General features: G+C 33.8%; 1 long non-coding RNA gene across 1 annotated transcript; it reads left to right on the top strand.

Moving 5' to 3' along the window:
* The first annotated feature begins 362 nt into the window (after positions 1–362).
* LOC105117913 (uncharacterized) lies at positions 363–15347 on the top strand. Its single transcript, XR_840832.1, has 3 exons — positions 363–373; positions 12764–12769; positions 15241–15347. It is a non-coding gene; the product is annotated as an uncharacterized LOC105117913 (long non-coding RNA).
* Positions 15348–21136: the final 5789 nt, after the last annotated feature.

The following is a 21136-nucleotide window of genomic DNA, read 5'->3' as shown; positions in this document are numbered from 1 at the left end:
TAATAATAATAATAATAAAGAAAGAGAAGAAGAAGAAGATGATGATGATGAGAACTTAGAGATGAAATATTAATGTAAGGATTAAGCAATAATAATAACAAATGTCAAGGTTAGAGGTTCCACTAATGGTATATCAAACAAGTATAGTATAAACTCTTATTATTGAATTGGAAACCACACACAAAGGAGGTTCCAATCAGATTATATATTGTTAACATGATTACATTAGTCATCTTATTCAATTAATGCTAATACTTGTAAATCTCGTCAAGCATTCATGATTATAACTTATGTTAACAACAAATCAATTTCACCACACAGCTCAGGTGTCGGTTATACCATACATTATGGGCTATGAAAGTGTCAAGCATTTGTTGTACCAAGTGTTATACAACATAAATCAAGATTAGTCACATAACAAGCAAAGTATAACAGAGTGAACAAGATAACAAATATAAAACATGTTAGTATCAAACATTAAAGTCCATATTAAGTTTACACTATACTTATTCTTACACCATTAGTGTAACCTTTTCACCTTGACATAATTAACTTAGCTAGACATAATGAAAGAAAGAAAAATAGATAAACAAAATAAGAACATAAAAGTTAACTAAGTAAAGGAAAGGAAATGAAAGGCATAAACTTAAAATTAATGAAAGCAAAGCATAAACATTACAAAAAATACAAAGAGAGAAAGGAAGAGCATGATCTTGATCTTGAATTGACGATTCCTAAATGCTTCGCAAATGCCTCCTTTTATAGGCCAAAATTGGGAACTATGGATTTGATGACTAATTGATAAGTGGGTGGCCAACTTTTGACTTGGTGACAATCCTTATCTTCTCTTTTCTGCCCAAAACGTCATTGATAACGTCAAAATTGGAGCCAGTTGTAAACATAAAAGCTGTAGGCAATTGTCTCAGCTTTCTTGTATAAAACATTCAGCTCATTTGGACTTCTAGAACTCCAGATATGGCCAAAATACCGAACAGTGCTCGGGCTGGAAGACAGATTCGGGCTTCTTTGTTGTTGCTACAATTCGGACTTGATAATGGCCTTTTTAGATCTTGTGCTCCATATGAAAGTTGTAGGCCTATGTCTTACCTTTCCATCCATATAAATTGGACCTAAATCTGAGATCTGTAGCTCCAGATATGACCCAATTACCAAATAGTGTTCCGGTTTGGATTGCACCGACATCTCTTTTCTAAGTTTGGCCATCTCTTTATCCTTGCAATTTAAGTTCTTCAAGTCATCAATCAATCCTTTCATTTATGTGATAGGCCTGCATTAAAAATAGATATTTATCACAAATTATAGGTATCTTATATTATTTGATACATTATTATAAAATATATTTTAGTTAAGGAGTTATTGATACTTCAAGTGCAAAATGATGATATAAAACCATGATAAAAATGCACTTTTAAGTACTAATCAATAGTCCGAGTAAGGGACTGGTTGTGTAAGGGGAAGACGCATCACCCCTAGTGCACCCTACTTAAGGTAAGCTGCATTGTTCTTTGATTGGTTTTTTTTAGTAGGGTATCTATTAGTCTTTTCTAAGGCTCAAGGAAGATTTATCTTCATGAGAGAGTCTCTACCTTATTGGGTAAAATCCTAACCGTTCTAAGTCTGAAATTCAGCACCGTATTTATTTAGATCTTGTATCTTTAATACTTGAGGGTGTATTTTATCGTGTAATTTTACACCTTATAAATATTAAAGTCTATATCTGGATTCTAAAAAAAAAGGATTGGAAAAAGATTTTTGACATGTTCGCCAAATCCTAATGGATAATCATAAACTGATTGCGATATCCATTCTTAGATTCTTTTAAAAAAAAATGAAAAAGATGCAATTTTGTTTTTTTATGAAAAACATGCTTGGAAAAATTTCAGGATTTGGCCCTATGCAACAAAATATTTTTTTTTGAAAATGTTTTGATTTTTTTATTATTTTAGAGGAAATCGGGTATTTTAATAACGGATTTGTATTTTACAATGTAAATACACAAATTGATATTATGCAAAATTGGTAAAAAAAAATATGCGAGAAAATCATAATTTTTTGAAATGAGTTTTTTAAAAAATTTAGTTTTTTTTTAAAAAAGCATAGCCCACTGCATGCACAGTGGACGTGAATTATAATTCACGTCGACTGTTCACTTATGAATAATGGAACTCTCATGGGAAAGATGAAGAACCAGCGGAAGGGTACCAGACCACCTAGCGTGGCGATGATGGCTGCTGGTGGGGAGAATGAGCTGAAGCCGACGGTGGAGTTGGCTGGAGCGACTACATCTGTAAGAGGAAGAAAAAAAGTTGTAGAGGAGAGAAAAATGTTAGAAGGAGAAGAGGGAGAGAGTCTTAGTGGCTGCTTGGTGGTAGAAAAGGTGAGGGGCTTATGTGAGGACAGCGGCTTAGGCTGCGAAAGGGATGGTGGTCGGCGGAGGAAGAAAAAAGAAGAAGAAAACCTGCAACGGGGAGAAGGAGGAGAGGAGAGAGAAGGTCACAGTGGCTGCTCTGCCACTAGAGAGGATCTGGGTTGATAGAAATGATGGTGGTAAATCCGGTGATGGTGGTGGTGGCGGTGGCTGAAGGTCACGGTAGAGAGAGAAAGAAAGAAAAAGATTTGCAGAAACCGGTAGAAAAACTGGTTTTTTGGTTGACTTTGGACCCGATTTTCTCCTCCCTCAGGCCATCAAATCCACCTTTATTTATAGGTGGTGGAAGAGGGCAATCTTGTCTATGCTGGAGAAAAATTTCAGCCTTTCATTCAGATGAAAAAGATCCCAACTGTTGGCTCAAAGTAAGCATGACACACTGTCAAATTGTCAAATCTGTAGTTGTAAACTGCCTAAGTTTGCCTCTTTGGGGTGGTGCCACATCCGTTTATTTACTAGTGAGCCCGTGCCGACCATACCCGGACGTAGAGGGATATCTGGTGATCAGTTTCGTGCAAGTTTTGGCAAATTTGGTGGACATTAGGTACATTAAATGCAGCTGCAAAGTAGGTAACCAGACCAGCTATTTCAAGGATTTAAAGAAGATGATGAACAGTGCCAAAATCCTGTTTTTGGTCAAAATTCATTTCAGTCCTTCCTCTTTCGATTGCTTTTAATTGAACCCCTAATTGACCCTAAAATATTTCAATTAAGGCCTTGATGAACTTTAATTAGAGCCCCAAACTTACACGCCTATTGTGATATCATCCCTGGTCTCGAATTTCTTCAATTTAGCCCCTAATTGACCTCTAAACTTTAATTTTCTTGCAATTTGGCCTTTAATTTCGATCAATTAACTTGGTGAAAATTAAATTTGGTCTCTTAAAATTCCAATCTTTTCAATTAAGCTAAAATTAAGCCCAAAATAAAATTAATTTGACCCATTTAAAGTATAATTAAGTCTGTGCGCTTAATTAAATCCTTCAATTGGACCGAAATTAATTCTTAAACATAATTAAAATTCAATTTGACCCATCATTAAATCAAATTGGCTTATTAAAAATTTAATTATGTCTTTGGACTTAATTTTTAAGCAAATTCATCTAATAATCATTTAATTTGACCTTGAATTTGTATTTTTTTTCTCCATTTTGGGCACAATAAGGTACAATTAGGCCTTGAACTTCCTCCAAAAAATGCAGCTTGATTCCCCAGCCTGCATTCTCCACGTTGCCAGCCTTTATTTTTTTTTTTAATTTTTTATTTTAAAAAAAGATGATTTTAGGGGAATAACCCAGAAATGGGTTATGACAGTTACCCCCCTCTTTACAATGCTTACGGTAGAAATTAAGTATTGTAAAGAAGAAAAAGAAGAATGAGAGATGATAAGACTAGAAGATTTTTTTTTTTAAATTCAAAGATTTTGAAGTGGTCGAATTGTCATGGGTGACCTACCTAGAGAAAATTGAAAAAAAAGCTTTTTTTTCGGTGGTTTTATTGTAATTGGTGACCTACCCAGGTGAAAAATGCAAAGATTTTTTTAAAAGTGAAAAATATAGGGACTTTTCAAAGTGGTCATGTTATAATGAACAACTTGCCCAGGTGAAAACCATGAAAATTTTTCAAAGTGGTGAAAAATGCAGAGATTTTTCAAAGTAATCTTGTTATAATAGGCGATCTGCCCAGATGAAAAATGCAAAGATTTTCCAAAGTGGTGAGAAATGCAAAGATTTCTCAAAATGGTTTCATTGTAATGGGCAACTAACACGACTAAAAAATTGATGTCATCTCCCAAATGCAGGAGTGTCGAAGTAATAAATAACCTGGTAAGACTGGGATCGAATGACATGAAAGTTAATTGTACAAATTATAAATAACAATAACAACAATAATAGTAATAACAACAATAGTAGTAGTAATACTAATATTAATAGTAATACGAATACTAATAATAATATTAATAGTAATAGTAAAAGTAATGGTGGTGGTGGTGGTGGTGGTGGTGATAGAAGAAGAAGGAGAAGAAGATGAAGTTGATGATAACTTTAAGATGAAAGATTAACGTAAGGATTAAACAATAATAACAACAAATGTCAAGGTTAGAGGATCTACTAATGGTATGTAAAACAAGTATAGTATAAACTCTTATTATTCAATTGGAAACCACACGAAAAGAAGGTTCCAATTAGATTATAAATTATTAACGTGATTACAATAGTTATCTTATTCGATAAATGCTAATACTTGTAAATCTCGTCAAGCATTCATGATTATAACTTATGTTAATAACAAATCAAGTTCCTTTCATAGCTTAGGTGTCTGTTATACCATACAGTATAGGCTATGAAAGTGCCAAGCATTTGTTGTACCAAGTATTATAGAACATAAATCAAGATTAGTCATTTAACAAGCAAAGTATTAAAGAGTGAACAAGATAAAAAATACAAAACATGTTAGTATCAAACATTAAGGTTCATGTTGAGTTTACAATATAATTATTCTTACACCATTAGTGTAACTTTTTCACCTTGACATAATAAATTTAACTAAACATTATAAATGAAAGAAAAATAAATAAACAAAATAAGAATATAAATAAGATAAAAGTTAACTAAGTAAAGGAAAGGAATTAGAAGGCATCAACAAGATATTAATGAAAATAAAACTTAAGCATTACAAAAAATACGAAGAGAGAAAGCAAGAGCATGATCTTGATCTAGAGACCAAGATGCCTAAATGCATGGTAAATGCCTCCTTTTATAGGCTAAAATTGGAAACTATTGATTTGATGACTAATTGATGAGTGGGTAGCTAACTATTGACTTGGTGACAATCCTTATCTTCTCTTGTCTGCCCAAAATGTTATTGATAACTTCATAATTGGAACTACTTGAAAACATGAAAGTTGTAGGAAATTGTCTTAACTTTCTAGAAAAAAATGAAGGTCATTTAGACTTCTGGAACTCTAGATATAGGCCAAACACTAAACAATATTCGAGCTGCAGGATAAATTCAGACTTCTTCCTTGTTGCTATAATTTGAACTTGAAAATGGCCTTATTAAATCTTGGGCTTCATATGAAAGTTGTAGGCCTATGCCTTACCTTTCCATCTATATAAAGTAGACCTAAATCGGAGATTTACGACTTCAGATATGACCTAATTATCAAGCAGTATTTCAGTTTGGACTACACCAGCATCTCTTTTCTAAGTTTGGCCATCTCTTTGTCCTTTTAAATTTAGTTCTTAAACTCATCAATCAATCTTTTCATTTATGTAATAGGTGACACGACTAAAAGATTGTTGTCTTCTCCCAACTGCAGGAGTGTCAAAGTAACAAATAACCCGGCAAGACCGAGGTCGAACCATAAAGAGGTTAATTGTACAAATTATATACAACAATTATAAACAACAACAATAGTAACAACAACAACAACAACAATAATAATAATAGTAATAACAACAATAACAATAATTACAATAATAATAGTAGTAGTAATAGTAGTAGAAGAAGAAGAAAAAGAAGAAGTTGATGAGAACTTTGAGATGGAAAGATTAACGTAAGAATTAAACAATGATAATAACAGATGTCAAGGTTAGAGGTTCCAGCTAATGACTCCCATGTAATGAGCTTTCAGCTAATGACTTCTAGACCAGTTGGTCTTAGGGCATTAGATGTTAAGACACCCCTACGAGCTTAGTAACTCGGGTCGCAAATACTGATATGTAGATAGTGCAATGTTTGATTCCCTTAAGCTTTTCTCCTCAACCCATGTAACAAGCGTTGGGCCAATAGCTCCCAAGTCAGTTGGCTTTAGGGTATTAGGTGTTAAAACACCCCTTCGGGCTTAATTGCTTAGGTTAGGGAGGCTATGAAACCAAACTTATCTATATTTTTATTATTATCATTTTTTTTCTTTTTTTTGTCTTTTTTCTTCTTTTTTCTTTTTTTAATTATATACTATCCCTTTTCCCTTAGTTGTTACTTTTAACGAAAGAACATAAATAATGTAATAATCCAATATGCAACCGACAATTATATGTTAAAGTGTGTGTGTGTAAATTAAGATTTAAGAATACATGTTAAATAAGTATATGAGCAGAATTAAGTGATAACAATGCGAGAGTTTATAAATCTGAATATTTCAAGAAGTATTATGATAGACCTTGTTACGAATGATTACTAAGATACGTCTCAAGAGTCACTTTAACAAAAGAGCTCCTTTGCTCTATCATCCTCGTAACAACAATTTTGCACATGCTTTATGAAATAGAAAACATTTTTTATTATCAACTACTACCCTCTCCCCCCAACCAAAACGAGACATTGTCCTCAATGTTCTAAGGTAGAAAGATAGAGTACAGAAGATATCACTTGAAATAACGAACATTGACAAACCTGAAACACACTTAAACAAAAATAAAAAATAACAAAACACAATAATAAAACAAAAGGACACAAAAATTCACAAATGAAGACTCAAATCCAATCTAAGCTTTTTACGGCTTTCCTTAGATGACCAATTTATGCGACTCATGGAGGGATCAATTACAAGAATGAAAGATTATAGTTGGTCAATCAATTGTTCAGTAGTAGCAGCAGAGATTATGATTTGTCGTGCAGAAGATGTTAGAAATTCCTGTTCCACAACATGATCAAGAAAAGATAACAACTTATCATAATAACCATTAACATTTAACAAACCTATGGGTTTATGGTGAATGTGCAGTTGGGCCCAAGAGGAAATATGAAAGATCTCTTCCAATGTGCCTAGACCACCTGGTAAAGCAATGAAGCCATCAACATGGTTAAACATTGCATTTATTCGAGCCGACATTGTGGAGATCTGAAGTTTCTCTCCAATTGTTTTTCCAATAATATCCCCTTGTGCCAAAGCTTCGGGGAAAACCCCCAAAACTTGACTACCTCCTAAAAATGCAACTATTGACACACCTCCCATTAACCCAAGACTGCCTCCCCCACACACTAAATTAATCTTTCTCTCAGCTAGCACTTGACCAAGATGATTTGCTGATTCTAAAAACTCCTTTTCTTTCCCAGAACTAGATCCACCGAAAACACAAATACTTTTTATTTGATGACTTGAGGAACTTGCCATTTCTACACACTTCTATATTTGATAAATGTATGGATTGAGTGGAAATGAAGGGAAGGAAGAGAGGATTTTATAGATGAGAAATTAAAAGGGCAATCATACCACCTATGTGTAGGCCAGCTAGAGTCTCACACACTTTCTCTCTCTCTTTATTTATTTATTTATTTTTGAAAAAGACCATGTAGTTGTGATTATGGCTCACATCTTCCCTTGGTTTTACATTCAAGAACGGCTTAAACGCCCTCTATTGGTCGGGGATAGGCTTCCCATCTAGTTTTCTTAAAAACTAGCAAACAGGGTCTTTTTTAGTCAGATTCCCAAGACTATGTCAAGCATATTCTTTATGAAAATGGGTTCATAAGTCATGAATTGCATGATGCTTATCTTGACTATGATGAGACTTAAGAGTTAATAGAAGATTATCTAAAGACTCTCTGTGTTTTGAAACAAATCCCACCTTTTGACAATTTTCACAGGTTTTGTAGAATGCATGTGATTCCTTGAATATGGTGGGCCAGTAAAATCTATTTTGTAAGATTTCTACAGTCCGTTTTTTGGACGAGAAATGATCCCCACGTGCCTTAGAGTGACAAAATTTAATGACATTACTTACCTCATTGTCGGGAATGCATGTTTAAAATATTTGATCAGGACAATAATTGGATAAGTAAGGGTCATCCCAATAAAATTTTTACACGTCGCTCAAAAATTTTCTTTTGTGTTCAGTACTCCAGTGAGCTGGCAAAAATCCTGAAGAAAGAAAATTAATATTTTTAGCAAACCAAGGCATTGAACTAAGAGAAAGTAGAGATTCATCAGGAAAGTAATCATCAATTGGTGTGATGTTGGGTGTTGAATCTGTTGTCACTTTTGATAAAAGATCTGTATCAATATTTTTGGTGCCTTTTTCATCCTTGACTTTTTCCTGATTGGTTATGGCATGAGAAAATGAAAGTGCTGGCGGGGAATCAGTCTTTTCTTTGCAATGTTCAGATTCAACCACTTCCTTACACTCAGAGATTGACTCATCATGTGTTGGCTTCTGAAACTACTTGCATTTGCATTATATTGCCCCTTGGGATTTTGTTGTGGTTGAGATGGAAACTTACCTTTCTCTTGGAAACTGAGAACAGATGTTAATTTTGCAAGAGTATCTTTAAAATCTGTCATGTTTTGAGTAAGTTGAGTATTGATTGTCTCTTGCTTTTCAATGAATACATGCAATGTTTCCTCAATATTTCTTCTAGGAGGTGGAGCATAACGAGGTGCATATGCATGAGAATTTTGCAAATTGTGGTGTGCTTGAAATGGTGGTTGTGAAGTTTGTGCAATGTTGTTCTCACTCTTCCAACTAAAATTTAGGTGATTTCTCCAACTAGGGTTGTATGTTTGCGAGTATGGGTTATGGTTGGCCCTTTGAAAACTGTTTAAAGCATGGCAACATTCCTTAAAAAAACACAAGGTTGGACAGTTATTGGTTGAGTGTTCATTTGTTTCACATATTTGACACACAAATGTTTTCAATAGATTTTAATTGACCACTCTTTTTCAATTCTAGTGCCTCGACTTTTCTAGCTAAAGATGCAAACTTAGCTTGGAGGTCATGATCTTCCCTGAGGTTGTACATACCTCCACTAGATGTATAAGGTTGAGTTTTACCCAATGCCTTATAAGTACCCGCGGTGTCCTAATTTTGAGCATTTTCAGCTAACAAGTCTAAGTACTCCATTGCTTCATCAGGGTCTTTATCTTCAAAAGTTCCATTGCACATTAATTCAACCATTTGCCTATCTCTAGGTGTCAACCCTTCATAAAAATGTGAAACCAATCTCCATGTTTCAAAACCATGATGAAGGCAAGTATTTAGCAAGTCTCGATACCTATCCCAATATTGGTAAAATGTTTCTCTTGGTTTTTGAGTAAAAGTAGTGATTTATCTTTTGAAAGAGTTTGTTCTGTGAGATGGGAAAAACTTCTTTAAAAATTGTTGTTGCATTTCATCCCAAGCACGAATGGATCGCGGTCTCAAATTATATAGCCATGTTTTAGCTTTATCTTTCAATGAAAAAGAAAAAAGCTTTAATTTGATGGTGTTCATGCTACAATTTGAATCATTATATGTGTTGTAGACCTCCTCAAATTCCCTTAAATGCAAGTATGTATTTTCCAATTCTAAGCCATGAAAAAAAAAGATAAAAGTTGAATAATGTCTGGCTTAAAATTAAAATGAGATGCATTGGGAGGAAAATCTATGCATGATGGTGCACTTGTTCTTATGGGATTCATGTGGTCTCTAAGTGTTCTAGCATGGTTATTCTCAGTATTCTCATTATGAAGTGATTGATTATCTTCTTCAGCTATATTTTCTGAAAATGATGAAGATACCCTACAAAGTCTACCACTTGATGTACGTGACCACACTCTCATGCACGTGTAGGAATAGAATAAAAGGAAAAAAAAACAATAGAAGAAGAAACAAGAGAAAAGAAACAAAGTTATATACAAGAAAAGTGAAAAGAGAAAATAAAATAATTGCTATAATTTGTACAAGAACTTACCTCCCCGGCAACGGCGCCAAAAACTTGACACGACTAAAAGATTGATGTCTTCTCCTAAGTGTAGAAGTGTACAAGAAATAAATAACCCGATAAGACCGGGGTCGAACCACATGGAGGTTAATTGTACAAATTATAAATAACAATAATACAATAACAATAACGATAACAACAACAACAACAACAACAACAACAACAACAATAATAATAATAGTACTAGTAGTAGTAGTAACAATAATAATAATAATAATAATAATAATAAAGAAAAACAAGGAGAAGAAGAAGAAGATAATGAGAACTTTGAGATGGAATATTAATGTAAGAATTAAACAATGATAATAACAAATGTCAAGGTTAGAGGATCCACTAATGGCATGTCAAACAAGTATAGTATAAACTCTTATTATTCAATTCGAAACCACACACAAAGGAGGTTCCAATCTGATTATAGATTGTTAACATGATTAGATTAGTCATTTTATTCGATTAATACTAATACTTGTAAATCTCACCAAGCATTCATGATTATAACTTCTATTAACAACAAAGCAAGTTCCTTTCATAACTTAGGTGTCGGTTATACCATACAGTATGGGCTATAAAAGTGCCAAGTATTTGCTGTACCAAGTGTTATACAACATAAATCAAGATTAGTCATTTAACAAGCAAAGTATTAAAGAGTCAACAAGATAACAAATACAAAACATGTTAGTATTAAATATTAAAGTTCATATTAAGTTTACACTATACTTATTCTTAGACCATTAGTGTAACCTTTTCACCTTGACATAATAAACTTAGCTAGACATAATAAAAGAAAGAAAAATAAATACACAAAATAAGAACATAAATAAGATAAAAGTTAGCTAAGTAAATGAAAGGAAATGAAAGGCATAAACTTGATATTAATGAAAGCAAAGCATAAACATTACAAAAAATATAAAGAGAGAAAGCAAGAGCATGATCTTGATCTAGAAACCAAGATACCTAAATGTATGGCAAATGCCTCCTTTTATAGGCCAAAATTGGGAACTATTGATTTGATGACTAATTGATGAGCGGGTGACCAACTCTTGACTTGGTGACAATCCTTATCTTATCTTGTCTGCCTAAAACGTCATTGATATCGTCAAAATTAGAGCCACTTAAAAACATGAAAGTTGTAGGAAATTGTCTCATCTTTCTTTTGTAAAAACTTCAAGTCATTTGGACTTCTAGAACTCCAGATATGGGCCAAACACTAAATAGTGCTCGGGTTGGAAGACAGATTCGGACTTCTTTGTTGTTGCTATAATTTGGACTTGAAGATGGCCTTTTTAGATCTTGCGCTCCTATAAAAGTTGCAGGCCTATGTCTTACCTTTCCATCCATATAAAGTAGACCTAAATCTGAGATCTACAGCTCCAGATATGACCCAATTACCGAATAGTGTTCCAGTTTGGATTGCACCGACATCTCTTTTCTAAGTTTGGCCATCTCTTTGTCCTTTCAATTTTAGTTCTTAAATTCATCAATCAATCCTTTCATTTATGTGATAGACCTGCATTTAAAATGAATATTTACTACAAATTAAAGGTATCTTATATTATTAGATATGTTATTACAAAACATGCTTTAGTTAAGGAGTTATTGATACTTCGAGTGCAAAATAATGATATAAAATCTTGATAAAAATGCACTTTTAAGTACTAATCACATTCATTCAGAATCAACAAGCTTTGCTTTCTCACATGCGAATATGCAAAATGGTTTATTCATACAGTCAAAACTCAGCTTTGAAGTTATCTCATGATGTTCGAGTTGTCTTTTAGGTTTTTTTTTTAAGTGTTAGGATATCACTTGAATTTTCAGAACTTGTTTATTAAAACAAACACCAATTTGATTTTTTTATTAAAACTTTGATTTCCCAAAAATTCTTTGTGAAAACATGGGATCATGTTTTTTTTAGAGAGAGAAAAAAAAGGGGAAATACCAAAGAATTCTTGGTGTAGTGATTTTATGAATACAGAGCATGCTCAGTGCATCAAACAATAAAAAATGAAAGTACATTATGAACATATGATCTTATTAACAAGAAAGACTCATTTGATAGAGAGTCTTGTAGCATTATGAGTTGAATTGCCAACAAGACTAAAATAGGTTAAAATATTACAAAATCAAAATAACTTTGCAGACATGATCAAATAAAGGAGATTATTAAGGGCAGACTCCATCTTTCCATCTTGTGTTAGAACTTCATCCTCTATCCTCAAGAATGCACAATACATCCAACTCTTGCCATCAGTGTTTTGAGATTTTCAGAGCATTCCACCTCCAATGCATTCACCGATCTAGTACCTAAAGCATGATTGGGTGGAGGGTTTGAACTCACGTTTAGAGTTCTTTCAAAGGTTATCCATCCAGCTTTAATCAAATGCATAAGCCTCTTTTTGAAGGCATTGCAAGTATGAATGTTGTGTCCCGCAGTGGCAACATGGTACTCACAAGTGAGGTGAGGCTTGTACCAATTAGGGTAAGGTGGTGGTAGAGGTGTCAAGGGTTCTAAAACTATATATCCAATGCTTAGTAGCTTTTGGTACATCTTATTTAAGGACAACAGTAATGGAGGTAGCTATTCTTGGATTCTTTTGTGTTTGGTTTAAGACTCAGGTTTTCTATTAAGAAAAGAAGGATTGAGATTGATGTTGGCGATTTAGGGTGAAGAGGATGGAGTGTGGTATTTTTGGAATGGGTTCTTCTTACCCTCAATATAGTCAACCTCTTTCTTTTTACCTTTGAAGGCCTTTTTCTCCATAAGTGCAGAGATTCTACCACTCTTTACTCCTTGCTCTATACACTCAGCTACTACCACAACATCAATAGATTGCTGGGCCAAACTACCCATCACATGCTCATAGTATGGCGCCTTGAGCATGTTGGCAAATAGAGTCACCATCTCTTTATCCAACAGTAGGGGATGTACTTGAGCAGCTAGGTCTCTCCACCTTTGAGCATATTTCCTTATGCTTTCCTTATCCCTTTTCTCTAGATTGGACAAACTACTTCTATCAAGAGTGATGTCCATATTGTACTTGTATTGCTTCACAAAAGCATCCACCAAGTCTTTTCATTTTTTGATCATTGTGTTATCCAATATCATATACCAGCTCAATGCCGCCCCACTCAAGCTATCTTAAAAAAAGTACATCAGTAGTTTTTCATCATGTACTACTTCTGCCATCTTATTGTAGTAAGATTTGAGATGAGTCATGGGGCATTATGTACTAATATATTTGATGAATTCAGGAATACGAAACTTCTTTGGGACAACTACATTTGGGACCAAACACATTTCTACTGCCTGTACTAGATTGTACAAGTCCACCCCTTCAATCGCTCTAATTCTAGCTTCTAGTGTTGTCATCTTGTCTTGGTTAATGCCATTGGATGACTTAATCATGTAGGACTCATTGGCAAATGCATCTATGATTATGGGGGCTGGTTGATTAATACTTAAAAATGCATTTTTTATCAAGGTTTTATATCATCATTTTGCACTTGAAGTATGAATAACTCCTTAATTATAGCATGTTTTATAATAACATATCTAATAGCATAAGATACCTTTAATTTATGGTAAATGTTTATTTTAAATACAGGCCTATTACATAAATGAAAGGATTGATTAATGAGTTTAAGAACTAAAATTAAAGGACAAAGAGATGGCCAAACTTAGAAAAAAGATGTTCGTGCACTCCAAACCGGAACACTGTTCGGTAATTAGGTCATATCTCGAGCTGTAAATCTCATATTTAGGTCTACTTTATATGGATGGAAAGGTAAGACAGAGGCCTACAACTTTCATATGGAGCCCAAGATTTAAAAAAGGCCATTTTTAAGTCTAAATTATAGCAACAACAAAAAGTCTAAATCTATCCTCTAGCCCGAGCACTGTTCAGTGTTTGGCCCATATCTGGAGTTCTAAAAGTCCAAATGACCTTAATGTTTTACACAAGAAAGCTGAGACAATTTCTACAACTTTCATGTTTTCAAGTGGTTCCAATTTTGATGTTATCAATGACATTTTGAGTAGACAAAAAAAGATAAGGATTGTCACTAAGTCAAGAGTTGGCCACCCACTCATTAATTAGTCATCAAATCAATAGTTTTCAATTTTGGTCTATAAAAAAAGGCATTTGCCATGCATTTAGGCATCTTGGTTTCTAGATCAAGATCATGCTCTTGCTTTCTCTTTTTGTATTTTTTGTAATGTTTATGCTTTGCTTTCATTAATATCAAGTTTGTGCTTTTCATTTCCTTTCATTTACTTAGTTAACTTTTATATTATTTATGTTCTTATTTTGTTTATTTTTTTTTCTTTCATTATGTTTAGCTAAGTTTATTCTGTCAAGGTGAAAAGGTTACACTAATGGTGTAAGGATAAGTATAGTGTAAACGTAATATGGACTTTAATGTTTGATACTAATCAAGTATTAGCACTAATCGAATAAGATAACTAATGTGATCATGTTAACAATTTATAATATGATTGGAACCTCCTTTGTGTGTGGTTTCCAATTAAATAATAAGAGTTTATACTATACTTGTTTAACATACCATTAATGGAACCTCTAACCATGATATTTTTTATTATCATTGTTTAATCCTTACATTAATATTCCATCTCAAAGTTCTCATCTTCTTCTTTTTCTGCTCCTTCTTTTTCTTTATTACTACTACTACTACTACTATTACTACTACTATTATTATTGTTATTATTATTGTTGTTGTTGTTGTTGTTGTTGTTATTGTTATTATTGTTGTATTATTGTTATTTATAATTTATACAATTAATCTCCCTATGGTTCGACCCCGGTCTTGCCGAGTTATTTATTACTTCGACACTTATACACTTGGGAGAAGACATCAATCTTTTAGTCGTGTCACCGGTGCTGATGGCATTGAGTGCACAAATGCTAGATTGTATGGAGGTTCTTGACCATGTTCACTTACTATTTCTTTGGGTTAAGCAATTGCCAAAGGTTGAACAAAAATTGTTGGCTTGTTTGAAAGACCTTCACCAGAGGCATTTCTAAGTGTTTCTCGAGTAAGCTAGTGAGGCGAGCTACACTTGCTTTTAGAGACTCTAACTCTTCTTGGAAATGGGCTTCACGATGAGCACGCTCTTCATCTTCCATGTTTCTTGCTTAGAGTCGGGTGTTGTAGACTTTTTGGGGACCTATATTTTAACCTGTTGCATGCATGTATGTTATCTACAATGGATGGATGGATGTGTATGGGTGCAAATGCATGTACATGCACATTGGGTATGAATGGCAAAAACCCATACAGAATGACTATGTAGGGACTTTATGCTCTAAAGGAAGATTCTAGGTCATTACTTGATGGGTAAGCTTTCTACCTAGACTTAAAAGGATCTATGAATTGCCATGTGACCACCTCACGTAAAGGCAGTATAGGGGTTTACAAGGAATGGTTAGGGCACAGTGTGACCGCCACTACCGAGTAAACACTCAGCTCATAGTTAGATATTTCACGAATCTGAACCCCAATTGAAAGTCATAAGGCAGACCGCTACTCCCCACCTAACCTAAAATTGGGTTTACTTGTAAAATTAAAATGCATGCTAAAGTAGTAAAAATGCGAGTTAAAATTAAAGACCAACAAAAGGGCAAACAACAAAGCAAGCAAAGCTTAGTCCAACCAGATAAGGTGGTCCACAGTGGAGTAGCCATCCTATCACGGGGCGATGATGGAGGCTCTTATCGTGCCTCTTGTGTGTGGTGTTATGTGTTGGAAAGGGTTTTGGATTTAATCATAAAATTATGATTAATGTTTAGAAGTCGCCACCTAGTATTATGGTCATTAGGAACCTATGGTCTGCAAGAGTTTGAGTAAGGGACTAGTTGTCCAAGGGGAAGACGTGTCACCCCTAGTGCACCCTACCTAAGTTAAGCTGCATTGTTGTTTGATTGTTTTTTTTATAGTCAAGTATCTGTTAGTCTTTTCAAAGGATCAAGGAAGATTTATCTTTGTGAGAGAGTCTCTACCTTATTGGGTAAAATCCTAACCGTTCTAAGTCTGAATTTTAGCACAGTATTTATTTAGATCTTGTATCTTTCATACCTGAGGGGTATTTTATCGTGTAATTTTGCACCCCACAAATATTAAAGTCTACATCTGGATTTTAAAAAAAAAGGATTGGAAAAAGATTTTTGACATATTGGTCAAATCCTAATGGATAATCATAAACTGATTACGATATCTATTTTTGAATTAAAAAAAATATGAAAAAGATGCAATTTTGTTTTTTATGAAAAACATGCTTAGAAAAATTTTAGGATTTGGTCGTATGTAACAAAATATTTTTTTAAAAATGTTTTGAATATTTTATAATTTTAGAGGAAACCGGGTATTTTAATACCGAATTTATATTTTACAGTGTAAATACACAACCCAATATTATGCAAAATTGATAAAAAGAATATACGAGAAAATCACAATTTTTTAAAATGATTTAAAAAAAAAATTAGATTGAGAAAAAAAAAGCATAGTCCACTGCATGAACAATGGACATGAATTATAATTCACGTCCATTGTTCACTTATGAACAATGGAACGTGAATTATAATTCACGTTCCAATGTTCAAAATAGTGGAACTCTCATAGGAAAGATGAAGAACCAGTGAAAGGGTAGCAAATCACTTGGCATGACAGTGATGGCTGGCTGGTGGGGAGGATGAGCTGAAGCCAGCGGTGGAAATTGCGATGGAGTTAGCTGCAGCCGCTGCAGCTGGAAAAGGAAGAATGGTGGTAGAGTTGGCTGGAGCAGCTGCAGCTGGAAGAGGAAGAAGAAAAGGTTGCAGAGGAGAGAGAAACGTTGAAAGGAGAAGAGGGAGAGAGTCTTGGTGGCTGCTTTGTGGCCAGTTGGTGGTAGAAAAGGTGAGGGGCTGATGTAAGGATGGCGGCTTAGGCTGTGAAAGGGATGGTGGCTGGCGGAGGAAGAAAAAAGAAGAAGAAAACCTGTAACAGGGAGGAGAAGAGGAGAGAGAAGGTCATAGTGGCTGCTCTGCCACTAGAGAGGATCTGGGTTCATGGAAATGATGGTGGCAAATGCGGTGGCGGCGGTGGCGGCGGCTGAAGGCCACGGTCGAGAGAGAAAGAAAGAAGAAAATTTATGGAGATAGGCCAAAAAATTAGTTTTTTGGTTGACTTTAGACTCGATTTTCTCCTCCCTCAGGCCATTAAATCCACCTCTATTTATAAGCGGTGGAAGAGGGCAATTTTGTCTACCTTGGAGAAAAAATTCAGCCCTTGATTCAGATGAAAAAGATCCTAACCATTGACTCAAAGTAGGCATGATGCACTGTCAAATTGTCAAATCTGCAGCTGCAGACTGACTGAGTTGGTTTCTTTGGGGTGGTGCCACATCCGTTTATTTGCTAGTGAGCCCGTGTCGACCATACCCGGACGTAGAGAGGGATGTCTGGTGATTAGTTTCTGCAAGTTTTGGCAAATTTGGTAGACATTAGATACATTAAATGCAGCTGCAAAGTAGGTAATCGGACCAGTTATTATAGGGATTTAAAGAAGAAAATGAACAGTGTCAAAATACTGTTTTTGGTCAAAATTCATTTCAGTCCTTTCTCTTTCAATTGCTTTTAATTGAACCCCTAATTGACCCTAAAATTTTTCAATTAAGGCCCTAATAAACTTTAATTAGAGCCCCGAACTTACACGCCTATTGCGATATTACTCCTGGTCTCGGATTTCTTCAATTTAGCCCCTAATTGACCCCCAAACTTCAATTTTCATGAAATTTGGCCCTTAATTTCAATCAATTTACTTGGAAAAAATTAAATTTGGTCTCTTAAAATTTCAATCTTCTCAATTAAGCTAAAATTAGGCCCCCAAACTTAATTTTTCACCAATTAAGCCCAAAATAAAATTAATTTGACCCACTTAAAGTATAATTAAGTACTTGCGCTTAATTAAATCCTTCAATTGGACCCAAATTAATTCTTAAACATAAGTAAAATTCAATTTGACCCATGATTAAATCAAATTGGCCTATTAAAAATTTAATTATGTCCTTGGACTTAATTTTTATACAATGTCATCCAATAATCATTTAATTTGACCTTGAATTTGCATTTTTTTCTCTATTTTGGGCACAGTGAGGTACAATTAGGCCTTGAACTTCCCCCAAAAATTACAGCTTGATTCCCCAACTTGCATTCTCCGCGTTGTCAGCTTTTATTTCATTTTTTTAATTTTTTATTTTGAAAAAATTTGATTTTAGGGGAATAACCCAGAATTGGGTTATGACATCAGATGTCAAATCTATTGTCACTCTTAACAAAAGATCCGCATCAACATTTTCGGTGCCTTTTTCATCTATGATTTCTTCCTGAGAATAAATCATTTGCAAATATTCAAATTCATCCTACTCATTTTTACTTAAAGTAAATTCAAGTTGACCATAAACTAATTTCTTAATATGATCCACTTCTTACAATTCATTATCATCTCCAAGTTGTTTACAAATATTGAAAATATTCATCTCCAATGTCATGTTTTCAAATAATAGCTTCATCAGTCCATTCCTACAATTAATCAATGCATTAGAAGTTGCAAGAAACGAACATCCTAAAATAACAAGAAATGAATTACATGCTTCAACAGGTTGTATGTCCAAGACAATAAAATTCATAGGATAAATGAATTTATCGACTTGTACAAACACATCTTCAACTATTTTTCTAGGCACTTTTACAAATCTATCAGCAAGTAAGAGAGTTACAAAAGTTCATTTTAACTCACTTAGAATGAGACTTTGAAAAACTAAATATGGAAGTATATTCACATTAGCTCCAAATTCAAGTAAGGCTCTTTTAATTTTATATTATTCAATAAATTAAGAAATTATAGGACAACTAGGGTCTTTATATTTCAAAACATTATTGTTATGAAGAATGACACTTACTTGTTCGGCTAAAAAGACTTTCTTTTTCACATTCAGTTTTCTCTTCATGGTGCACAGATCTTTCAAAAATTTAACATAGTAAGGAATCTATTTAATAGCATCCAGCAAAGGTATATTGATCCTTACCTGTTTGAAAGTTTCAAAGATTTTAGAGTTGTGATTGACTTTCCTTTATTTGGTCATGGCATGAGGAAATGGAAGTAGTGGCGGGAAATCAGTTTTTTCTTTGCAATTTTCATATTCAACCCCTTCCTTAGCCTCAAAGATTGACTCATCATCTTTCTTACAAGGTTCAAGAGTGGGTTTTATGATAACCTTACTACAGCGAAGAATAGTGACTGATTTGACTTGATCTATGTGTTGGCTTCCCGAACTACTTGCATTTGTATTGTATTGCCCCTTGGGATTTTGTTGTGGTTGAGATGGAAACTTACCTTTCTCTTGAAAACTGAGAGCAGATGTAAATTTTGTAACAGTATCTTTAAAATTTATCATGCTTTGAGCAAGTTGAGTATTGATTGTCTCTTACTTTTCAATGAATGCATAAAATATATCCATAAGAATGTTAAAAATTATTATGTGCTTGAAATGGTGGTTGTGAAGTTTGTGCATTATTATCATCACTCTTTTAACTGAAATTTGGGTGATTTCTCCAACCAGGGTTGTATATTTGCGAGCATGGGTTATGATTAGGCCTTCGAAAACTGTTCAAAGTATGAGCTTATTCATAGAGACATTCCTTGAAAGAAGGCAAGGTTGGACAGTTATTGGTTGAGTGTTCATTGGTTTCATAGATTTGACACACAATGTCTTAAATAAATTTTAATTAACCACTCTTTTTTAATTCTAGTGCCTCAACTTTTCTAGCTAAAGATGCAAACTTGGCTTGGAGGTCATGATCTTCCCTAAGGTTATACATATGTTCACTAGATGTATGAGGTTGAGTTTTACTCGGTGCCTCATAAGTACCTGTGGTATCCTAATTTTGAGCATTTTTAGATAACAAGTCTAAGTACTTCATTGCTTCATCAGGGTCTTTATTTTCAAAAGTTTCATTGCACATCAATTCAACCATTTGTCTATCTCTAGGTGTTAACCCTTCATAAAAATATGAAACCAATCTCCATGTTTCAAAACCATGATGAGGGCAAGTATTTAGCAAGTCTCGATACCTATTCCAACATTGGTAAAATGTTTCTCTTGGTTTTTGAGTGAAAGTGGTGATTTGTCTTTTGAAAGAGTTTGTTATATGATAAGGGAAAACTTCTTTAAAAACTGTTGTTGCATTTCATCCCAAACACGAATGGATCCAAGTCTTAAATTTTATAGCCATGTTTTAGCTTTATCTTTTAATAAAAAAGAAAAAAGCTTTAATCTGATGGTTTTCATGCTATAATTTGAGTCATTATATGTGTTACAGATCTCCTCAAATTCCTTTAAATACAAGTATGGAGGAAGGTAAAATTTGAATAATGTTTGGCTTAAAATTAAAATGAGATGCATCAGGAGAAAAAACTATGCATGATAGTGCACTTGTTCTTGTGAGATTCATATAGTTTCTAAGTGTTTTAACACGGTTATTCTTATTATTTCCATTATTCTTCTTCGACCATATATTCTCAAAAGGATGAGGATACCCTACAAAGTCTACCACTTAACGTACATGACCAAACTCTCATACGCATATCGGAATAGAATAAAAGGAAGAAAAAAACAATAGAAGAAGAAACAAAATGAAAAGAAACAAAGTTAGATATAAGAAAAGTGAAAAGAGAAAAAAAATAAATATTATAATTTGTACAAGAATTTATCTCCCCGACAATGGCACCAAAAACTTAACACGAATAAAAGATGGATGTCTTCTCCTCCCAAGTGTAGGACTGTCGAAGTAATAAATAACCCGACAAGACCAAGGTCGAACCATAGGGAGGTTAATTGTATAAATTATAGATAACAATAATACAACAACAATAGTAACAATAATAACAATAATAATAGTAGTAGTAGTACCAGTAATAATAATAGTAATC

The sequence above is a fragment of the Populus euphratica genome, unplaced genomic scaffold (assembly GCF_000495115.2).
Source record: "Populus euphratica unplaced genomic scaffold, PopEup_1.0 scaffold1602.1, whole genome shotgun sequence".
NCBI lineage: Eukaryota > Viridiplantae > Streptophyta > Magnoliopsida > Malpighiales > Salicaceae > Populus > Populus euphratica.
This window is presented reverse-complemented; position numbering and strand designations above follow the sequence as displayed.